The sequence below is a fragment of the Lygodium microphyllum genome, chromosome 22 (genome assembly GCF_053477565.2).
Source record: "Lygodium microphyllum isolate KBCC chromosome 22, Lygodium_microphyllum_v1.1.10, whole genome shotgun sequence".
Classification (NCBI taxonomy): domain Eukaryota; kingdom Viridiplantae; phylum Streptophyta; class Polypodiopsida; order Schizaeales; family Lygodiaceae; genus Lygodium; species Lygodium microphyllum.
In genome coordinates, this window is record NC_141156.1 from 128,352,146 (window position 1) to 128,361,983 (window position 9,838).

Sequence of the window (9,838 nt, forward strand, 5' to 3'; positions counted from 1 at the left end):
ACACCCATGTTTGACCCAGAATTGACACTTCAAGGGGTTCAATGAGAGACAATATAATCTACACCGTTCAAAGACTGTTGTCTAGGTGTTCCTTCCAACTTGAGTATACACTAGGTCGTCTTGAAGAGGTGTAGTTGGTTTTAAGTCTTTGTCTTCATCTAATTCCTCTATATATCCATAGACTGCGCCTGTGTAGCCCAGTTTTCTTGGAGGCTCAATATCTTTTGGACTTAAGTTAGGGTAGTCTACTTGGACGTGCCCTAGCTCATTGTAGTCGAAACATTGGTGGTTGGGACATCTCCTACGGATGTGCCCTAACTCACCACACAAGTGGTATCTCTTGTCCTAATCTTGGGAATCATCTTTGCTACAACTGCTTGATTCAAGTTCTTGGATGATTGGAGTCGCTCAAAGTAATGTATCTTGCAAGTTTATTGGACGCATTGCTTCAAGACAGTGGTTTAGAGGAGTGTTCAAGCCATGGAAAAACTTGGATACTTGCTGCGCAATATCCACAGGTGGTGTATATTTTAGTAGGGTTACAATCTTTGAGTAGTAGGCTTCCAAGGTCAATCCTAGTTGCTTTAGCTTGAAGAATTCATTCATCCTCAAAGTCTAGTGGGTTGGCGAAAGGTATCATCCCTGTACTGCATCTTTCAACTGAGCCCAAGTGATAATGGCTTTAGAAATACCTTGATCCTTGCACCATTGCTTCCACCATATCCGAGTTTGGCCAACTTTGGCTATCATTGCTTCATTGGTAGAGGCAGTTCCCGAAGCAAAGAAATAATCGTCCATTGACTCAATCCATATCTCCACCTTTACTGCGACATCTATCCCTTCTCCTTCAAATTCGAGTGGCTTAATTTTCTTGAGAAGGAATATCTTCTCTTGCATATCAACATTCGTGGTTGTAGAAGGTGCCTAACAATCAAGCGATACCACTTAGGTTATTTTGTTTGTGATATGTCTATGAACCATACATTAATCAATCATGCATCAATATGAAGTTTTGCTCTAATACCAACTGTAATGTACCCACCTATCAGCTGTCCGAGCACGTTTTAGTGGTCCATCGAGAAATGAATCTAAGCATTGCTGCCTGGTACTCCCATGGAATGTTCTGGGGTTTGTCGCCTAGGGTTTGCCGAGTCCACCTTGCAGCGAAACGTTCATAGCCGAACCCACTAGGATCGACCTGAAATCTAGGTTCCTAGTAGTCAAGGTCTCTTGACAGCATTCTAGCGTCGGGTTCTGGATATCCTACTTTACGCAGAGATACCCAAGCCGAAGCAAATCCATACCACACTTGGTTCAAAGAGAATGGAAAACGAGAGGGATGCACCGCTCAACCTCTCTGCCCATAGGGCATAGTCCCATTTTGGTCCCCTAAAGTGGCATGAAATTGAGTTCTAACCTAACAATACCTAAAGGTCAAATGATGGCAAAACCTTGTGAGAAGCCTCCCAATTTCTTAGGACCACCCTGCTGTAGGATGGACCCATCAGGAGTTCTGCCCACCCGTTTCCCTTGATAGCTTTAGCTTTCTAATTAGTTCCTACCAAAATTATGTATGACATTTAAAACTAGCTTCCTTAATAAAGCCTTTAGGGAATAGGGTTCATTCACATAATTTATAGCACAAACACGAAAATAGGGCAAGTAGTCTTTTTGACAAACAAGTTCCTTAACTTATCTTTAAGTTAATCTTTGTCTCTTGCCCATACAGGAGAGATTATGTATTCCTTCTGTCCAACAGAAGTACCCGGTCCAAATCACATGGCACCATAATTTCCATCCAGTTTCTAGAATAGGATATTCCAACGCCCTAGATGTTGGGCTCACGGCAGTCTACAACTTTGTTTCGGACTAGACAAGGGGTGTCCAGAGCTCCACTGACCCCAAGCGACCTAAGAGTGAGACACAACTTCGGTGGTTGGCCTTTTCACCACTCAACCTTCGGCCTGTGAATCAAGCAGTGCCCTCTCGGGGTAATCCGCGATGTGATCTTGGAGGTGATCCATCTGTGCAACTATCCTTCCTTAATCAATCCAATTAAGAATAAAGCACAATCAAGGCAATCAACCTAATATTATCTTCCAAGGAAACATTCCTTTATTTCCCATGGCAACTTGTCATGCATTTACCATCAAGCACAAGCATGTGGAATAATCATCCACATCACATTCCAACAATCACTTTAATGCAAAAAAAAACATTTAGGATGATGTTAGATCAATCAACAAAATGGTGATATCTTTTTCCAAGCATTGTAAGAATAATCGCGATAACCTTGCCATTGCATATCTGCTCTCCCCCTTGGGATCAAAGAGTGATTCTATGTAAAATTTACCTAATACTCCTTTCTTTGGCTAAGGCATATGTTAGGGTTTCAAACACTGATCATGATATAAGTTTTATTATTCACTTTCATTGATCGATAACCCAGCCTTCTTCTCAACAAGTACGAAAGCATCCTAATCCCTAGAGTTCTTGCCTTTGAGGCCTAGAGATGTTGCTGCATCTAGCCCAATTCTTGAATAGGATTGACAAACATAGTCACTATCGGACGAATCTCAAGGTATCATAGTTTTAATCCTAATGATTGTATTCGGATACAAGGGCTTGTGTGAACCTCAATTCGTCATATGAGCAAATCTTCACTCAGTCATCTATGGATATGGAGGAATTTTCTAAAATTCCCTATGAGCTCATTAAGTATTGAAAAGTAATTCAGGTTACTTGTTAAAGAGAACTCATGCGTATGCCAATCGACATACCCTATGTCTCAATGAATAGCGGAGATGGCAATTAATACCTAGATATTTGGATATGAATTATCCATACCCGACGTTGTATTCGTATTCATCGAAATGCCCTGGCTGGTGGCTCCATTGTCAAATGCGGGATTACCATTGACACGAGTCTCCCTCCGTTTGGGGGCCATATTTTCGACTTATAAATCTCTCTCTCCCTCTTCTTCTTCTCTTCTTCTTCTCCTTCTCTTCTCCTCCCCTCTCTCTCTCTCTTCTTCTTCTTCTTCTTCTCTTCTTCTCCTCCTCCTCCTCTTCTCCTCCCTCTCTCTCCCTCTTCTTCTTCTTCTTCTTCTTCTTCTTCTTCTTCTTCTTCTCCTCCTCTTCTCCTCCTCTCTCTCTCTCTCTCCCTCTTCTTCTTCTTCTTCTCTTCTCCTCTTCTTCCCTTATTCTCTTCTTCTTCTCCTCTCTCTCTCTCTCTCTCTCTCTCTCTCTCTCTCTCTCCCCCTCTTCTTCTTCTTCTTCTCTTCTTCTCTTCTTCCCTTCTTCTCTTCTTCTCCTCTCCCTCTCTCCCTCTCCCTCTCTCTCTCTCTCTCTCTCTCTCTCTCTCTCTCTCTCTCTCTCTCTCTCTCTCTCTCTCTCTCTCTCTCTCTCTCTCTCTCTCTCTCTCTCTCTCTCTCTCTCTCTCTCTCTCCCTCTTCTTCTTCTTCTTCTTCTCTTCTTCTCTTCTTCCCTTCTTCCCTTCTTCTCCTCCTCCTCCTCTCTCTCTCTCTCTCTCTCTCTCTCTCTCTCTCTCTCTCTCTCTCTCTCTCTCTCTCTCTCTCTCTCTCTCTCTCTCTCTCTCTCTCTCTCTCTCTCTCTCTCTGTGGCACGCTGGCAGAGAGAGAGAGTGCATGCACGCACTCGGACAGGTAGGGTTCAGACGGGCATTTTCTACCATAGACCACATCTTCACTCTCCATTGTCTGATCGACCAGACACGAGTGAAGAAACAGAGATTGTATTGTTGCTTTGTGGATTTCCGCAAAGCCTTTGACACGGTTCTGAGAGAGAGGCTTTTCAGATGCCTACTTGATTTGGGGGTGGATGATGACATGATGTGGGTATTTATGCACTATATGAGCGGGTTACTGGCAGAGTCAGATGTCCGGGAGGTATATCAGATCCCCTTGTGAGCACCATTGGTGTGAAACAAGGATGCCCACTCTCACCGACTCTATTTGGGCTATACATTGATGAGATAGCAGAGTTTATTCAACAGTGAGCCGGTGGAGGTATAGATCTTAGTGGAGCCACAGTTCATATCTTACTATATGTAAATGACATTGTGTTGGTCTCAGATTTAGCTCAGGGATTACAACAGCATTTATTAGCATTGGATGATTTTTGCATACATAGAGGCATGACAGTGAACCTTGGTAAAACCAAGGTTCTTATATTCCATACATCAGCTCAAATATGTAGACATAGTATTTTCATGGCAGCAGGAGGGAGTATTGAGGTCACTGGATCATATGTATATTTGGGAGTCACCTTTACAGCAGCTTCAGGGATTTTCTCGATGACACAAGCAGCTCGTGACTGCCTCACTAGAGGATACTCAGCATTGGCTCTTATGGAGCGACAGTGTCATCAGGCACATTTCCAGGAGCCCCGCACCAAGGGGTGGCTCTTTGATACTCTAGTCACTCCAGCACTGATGTATGGAGTAGCTATATGGGGGCCAGGCCTTGCCGATTATGTATGGACATTGATGGAGAGACCTCAGGTGATCATGATATCTAGATTGATTCGCAGCAAGGCCTCAGTCCCACATGATATTGTGCGAGCAGAGCTTGCCACACCGCCCATGCTAGTCGAGGCATTATTTCAGACAGTCTGCTTCCTACACAGATTTCAGGATATGGACAGAGATCGCATTGCATACAGAGCATATATGGCATCTCAGGAGATGGCTCGAGCGGGGGATACCACATCATGGTATGCACAGACTAGAGCTTGGTTTGATAGACATGGGCTCGACATTGATAGACTCCCACCTCTTCTATATGATACTCAGGCTCCCACTTACACCCTCTCTCTCTCTGAGAGGAATAGAGTCATCAGACAGGAGATATGGCATATTTATATACAGAGGACATGGGTCAGCCCTGCACAGCCACTGCCATCGAAGATGGCACATTATTATACACAGTTCTTGAGCATATCAGAGCAGGGATTCATAGAGATTCCGAGATATATGCAGATCTATATGCCACATCGATTGAGAGTTCTTATTGGACAGCTCAGGGTATCATCACATCAGCTTATGATTGAGAGTGGCAGAGCCAGTGGCATCCCATGGGAGGAGAGGATATGCCCCCTTTGCAGATCAGAGGTGGAGAGTGAGGAGCATTTTGTTCTCAGATGCTCGGTATACTCAGAGTTGAGATCTAGATACACATTGAGCAGCTCACTTCAGGGATGTATGACTGATATGGATCAGAGATCATTTGGCCATTTTCTGGGAGAGGCATGGCACATCAGAGAGCAGAGCACACAGCGGGTCCCAGCCAGAGAGGGGCCCACCCAGACGACTATTACACAGTTCTTTCAGACAGAAAGAGTGGGAGCTACTGTACCAGCCTCTAGCCAGACCTCTGGGCTCACACTACAGCAGGCTGAGGACTAGCGTACCCGACGTCGCACGAGAATCCGTGGGTTTCGAACCCCATAGCCACACCGATAGGAGATCCGAAGGATTCTTGATCTACATCGACAGGAGACTGAGATCCGACGACACTTCGACACATTGGATCTCAGATCTCCAGTTTGCTCTTTCTCCACCGCCGATGTACCACATCCTGCACATCCAGGAGGGATCACCTGCTATTAGCGACTTCGACGACTGCTACTACATCCCAGGATAGTATATCTCCCTACATCTGTTACATATACACATCGCACCACTTTATCACAGTCGACAGTTGTTCCCCTATCACAACCGACATTTGTTCCCCTTTTGTAGCCATTATTTGGAGTACCAGAGCTACATACGCACATACACATACACGACACTTATCACACTCACAGCACCGTATTTTCAGTTTCCAGTTTTTAGCTTTTCATTCAGCACTTTTATTTTGGATAACTGGACCTCATCTATTGTATCACAGTTTGTCTCATAGGCCAGTTTTGGTCTTTAGAAGACGTTAATATAACTTTCTTTCTTTCTTTCTTTCTTTCTTTTCTCTCTCTCTCTCTCCCCCTCTTCTTCTTCTCTTCTTTTTCTTCTTCTCCTCCTCCTCTTCTCTTCTCCTTCTCCTCTCTCTCTCCCCCTCTTCTTGTTCTCTTATTCTTCTCTTCTTCTTCTTCTTCTTCTTCTCCTCCTCTTCTTCTCTTCTCCTTCTCCTCTCTCTCTCTCCCCCTCTTCTTCCCTTCAATGTCATGGCCCCTCCTCTAAGGCTTCATATATCTTTTTTTCTTTTATGATTGGGGGGGAGGGGGTTATTATGGGGGGAGAAAGAGTTAGGGGGAGAGGAAGAAAATGCGGAGAGGGGGTGGGAGTAGTGGTGGGATCTCCTCCACCTACCATGCATGGGAGTGGGAGTAGGCCCGTGGCCTCGGCCTCATCGACATTGTCATTGTCCTCATCATCTTCATGTTCTTCGTCAACTTCTCCTTCCCCTCACCATCATCCTCTTGTCCTTCCCCCCCTACCACCTATTGGTGACAACAAGGGTAGGGGATTTTAAAAAAATTCAATTATTTCAATCAAAAGGGGAGGGGGCTTAATTCTGCAGGCGGAGACATTACAAAGGTCCTCCCCCATAAAGAGATAGCCATGTAAGATTAAGCACATGCTCAAGTTGTGTCTCAAAGACATATTAAAAAGTCATAACATAGATAGTGTTGATAAAAGCTTGAGCATGTGCTCAAGCACTATCTCATAGCCATCTCAATGAGAGACAGCAAACTATCTTGTCATGCTCTTAGAGGGAGAGTGGAAAATTGCCTTGAGAACCTTCTTTCCCATAAAGAGAGGATTGATACTAAGCTCAAGCACCATCCATAAGATATGGATCTCATGAGAACTTTTATGTTGTGAATAGTCTTGATTTTTTTAGATGGCCAATTAATCAGGTGACTTTGTTGGATGATAGTCCACTATCATATTCTTCTTTGGACCAATTATACCAAAAAAACACTTAAGTACCTCAACTAGTGGAATCCTAGATTGGCTTCTAATAAACCATTCTCTAAGAAAAGTAAGTATACATTTATCAAGATGGTTCCAATACATGTCCCCAATAACTACCAGCACACATACTTCAGCTAGTTTAATACAATAGGTGGCTACTTTGGATTGCTGCTCTAATAGATATTGCCAATATGCAAATTGTGATAGTGTGATGTAAATATGTAAGTAATTTTGTGGGTAGAACTCTAAATCTTGAACTAAGTATATATATGGCATGCTTTCCATTGCTTGGCACCACGACACTACAAGAAAGATCAAGGATACTTTCAAGATATATAGTTCCATGGTATGTTACAAGGCATGGTACATGCTGCATGGGATTCCTAAAACAACTTTGTATTGTTATAAAAGCAAATTTGAGAGTGGATTGAGGTATTATGCAAACTCAAGAAAATGCGAAAATGGCATAATCATTTCTTAAAGAGTTATTGAAAACCATGGAGAACATATGCCAAATAGAAGCAAGACATTTCTTGATGGGGCTAGAGAAACTAAATTGATTATTCCAAACACATATAATAAATTTGACATTTTATGTGAGGCGAATTCATCACTGCAACAATTATGTTGAGACAATAAGCTCAACACGTGTGGACATTGCTGATGGACCACCTAGTTATATGGGTATGCACATCTACACTTAGCACATCAGTGTGGTCATTATGAATTTTCTATAGCCACTAACTTATCACTTATTATATTTAGTCTATAGCTGGTATAGTTATAGTGATAGTCAATTAGAATAGTTTGTTATGCATTGTTTGACTTAATAGGCCACTTTCCTTTATGTCGTACCTTATCTATAGTTTTTCTATATTGAATTATGTGTAAAAGAAGAAGAAGAAGTCAATAAGAAAATATTTTGGCCTCCATCTGTCTTGTTGTGTTCTTAAATGAGCTTTCTTTTGTGTGTATGGTAAGTATTTGGTGCAACAACTCAAGCAAGTCCCCTCATCACACAATTTGTGACATGGTATGAGATTGCCACCACTGAGAGACAATGGTTTTGAATGCTTAAGTGAAGAAAAAGAAGCAAGGATTTGAGCAATCAAGCAACAAGTTAGAACCTCTCCCACTCTCCCACTCTTTCTCTTGAATAATGCTTATGGAGGTACACATCGGAAGCAGGGCAAAGCAAAAATCTTATATTCTTGTGAGATTTGGTATCCAAGTAGAGCATTTTGTATTTTGCAAATAAGATCTTTAGGGTCCTATCATTACTTTTATTGCCATTTGAGGCTGTTTTAGGCTCTATTTTTAGGCCCACAAGGTTGCAGACACAGTAGTTTTATGGTATACTGTGATTTTGATTATATCAACCAAAAGTGGATGCATAGGTTATAGATTTCAAATCTTTAAGTTCTATAGTATTTGCCACCAAGAATCAAACACAGGTTTTATTTGCAAATAGATTACAAATTACATGTATCATTAAGCAATCAATGAAAAAGATTGCATGGTCTATTGTTGTACACTTGTTGCAAAAGATTGTAGAAGACGTACTTACTATTTTATATCAATTTTATGATAATGGCAAAGAACAATGAAAACACCATCATTGAGAAGCTAGATAAGAACCATTATCCATCATGGAAGTTTCATGCGACAAACTTTCTTATTGGAAAATGTCTCTATGAGTTCATTTAAGGTAAATGAAAGAAATCAGAGCAAAGTGATCTTGTGGCTGTAGAAGAATTTATGGCATGGAAAGAATGGAATACAAAAGACAAAAGTTAATATATTGGCTATCTATAGTCATTGTTATTGTGCTAGGATACATAAAAAATATAGAAAATTCACATGTAACTTGGACAATTTTTGAGAACACGTTTTCAAGTTATACAAAGGCATGAAAGATTCAACTCAAGCAAGAATTGAATACTTTGAAAAAAGGAAAGATGTCTATTTTGAAAGTGAGAAACATTGCACATGCCTTAGCAACTATTGATGCAATGGTTGATGATGATGATGATTTGGTTTTATCTACTTTGGGTGGACTTAATAATGAGAAGGCCTAGAAATTGTTTGTTACTTCTATGTATTTATAGAAGCTATTTCTAGATATTTGGTAAGTTGGTCTTGCTCATGATCACTAATAGGATCAATATGCATGATAAATAATTTGAAAGAAGTGGTAAACAAGTCCAAGATTTTTTACTCAAGTTCAGGAAGGAATGTAATAGTTTCTCTTCAAGAGGTCATGATATGGGACATGCTGGTTATAACCACCAAAATAGGTTAAATTAGTAGTTTGGTGATATGTAGATTTCAAGAGGCTATTGCAAATTTAGAGATAGAGGGAGCTCTAGAGAAAAAGATGGACGGTAGAATAGAGGTTCTATAAATTCTAGTATTTTTTGTTATTATTGTGGCAAAACAAGTCATATTACAACCCAGTGTTATGCTAAGAAGAATGATATCTGCAGTGGTAAATTGCAACAAGGAAACCATGCATCATCCAAGCATCTATTCATTATGTAACACATGATGAATTTTACTACAAGAAATGGGACACATGATTATGTATGGTATGTTGATTCAGGTGTATCTAGTCATATAACCAGCCATGATGAATAGTTCAGAGAGATGCAAGACTTACAAATCCAGGTTATGTGCAAACGAGTGATAATTCATGGCACCCAATTTTACACATTTAAAAAGTTCCCTTGTCCTTATACATGATGGTCGGATTAAGTGTCATTCATATGTATTACGTGTACCACCTATCATAAAGAATTTAGTGTCTATTGGTTAGATGGCAGAGCAAGGGCTATAGGTTTGATTTAATGCAAAAGGCTATTTTGTGAAATATTTTAATGATAAGTGCAAATTGGTCACAAAAGCA

At 41.1% G+C, this 9,838-nt stretch overlaps 1 pseudogene; it reads left to right on the forward strand.

Moving 5' to 3' along the window:
- Nucleotides 1–3,846: 3,846 nt before the first annotated feature.
- Nucleotides 3,847–9,570, forward strand: LOC148017606 (uncharacterized; annotated as a pseudogene).
- Nucleotides 9,571–9,838: the final 268 nt, after the last annotated feature.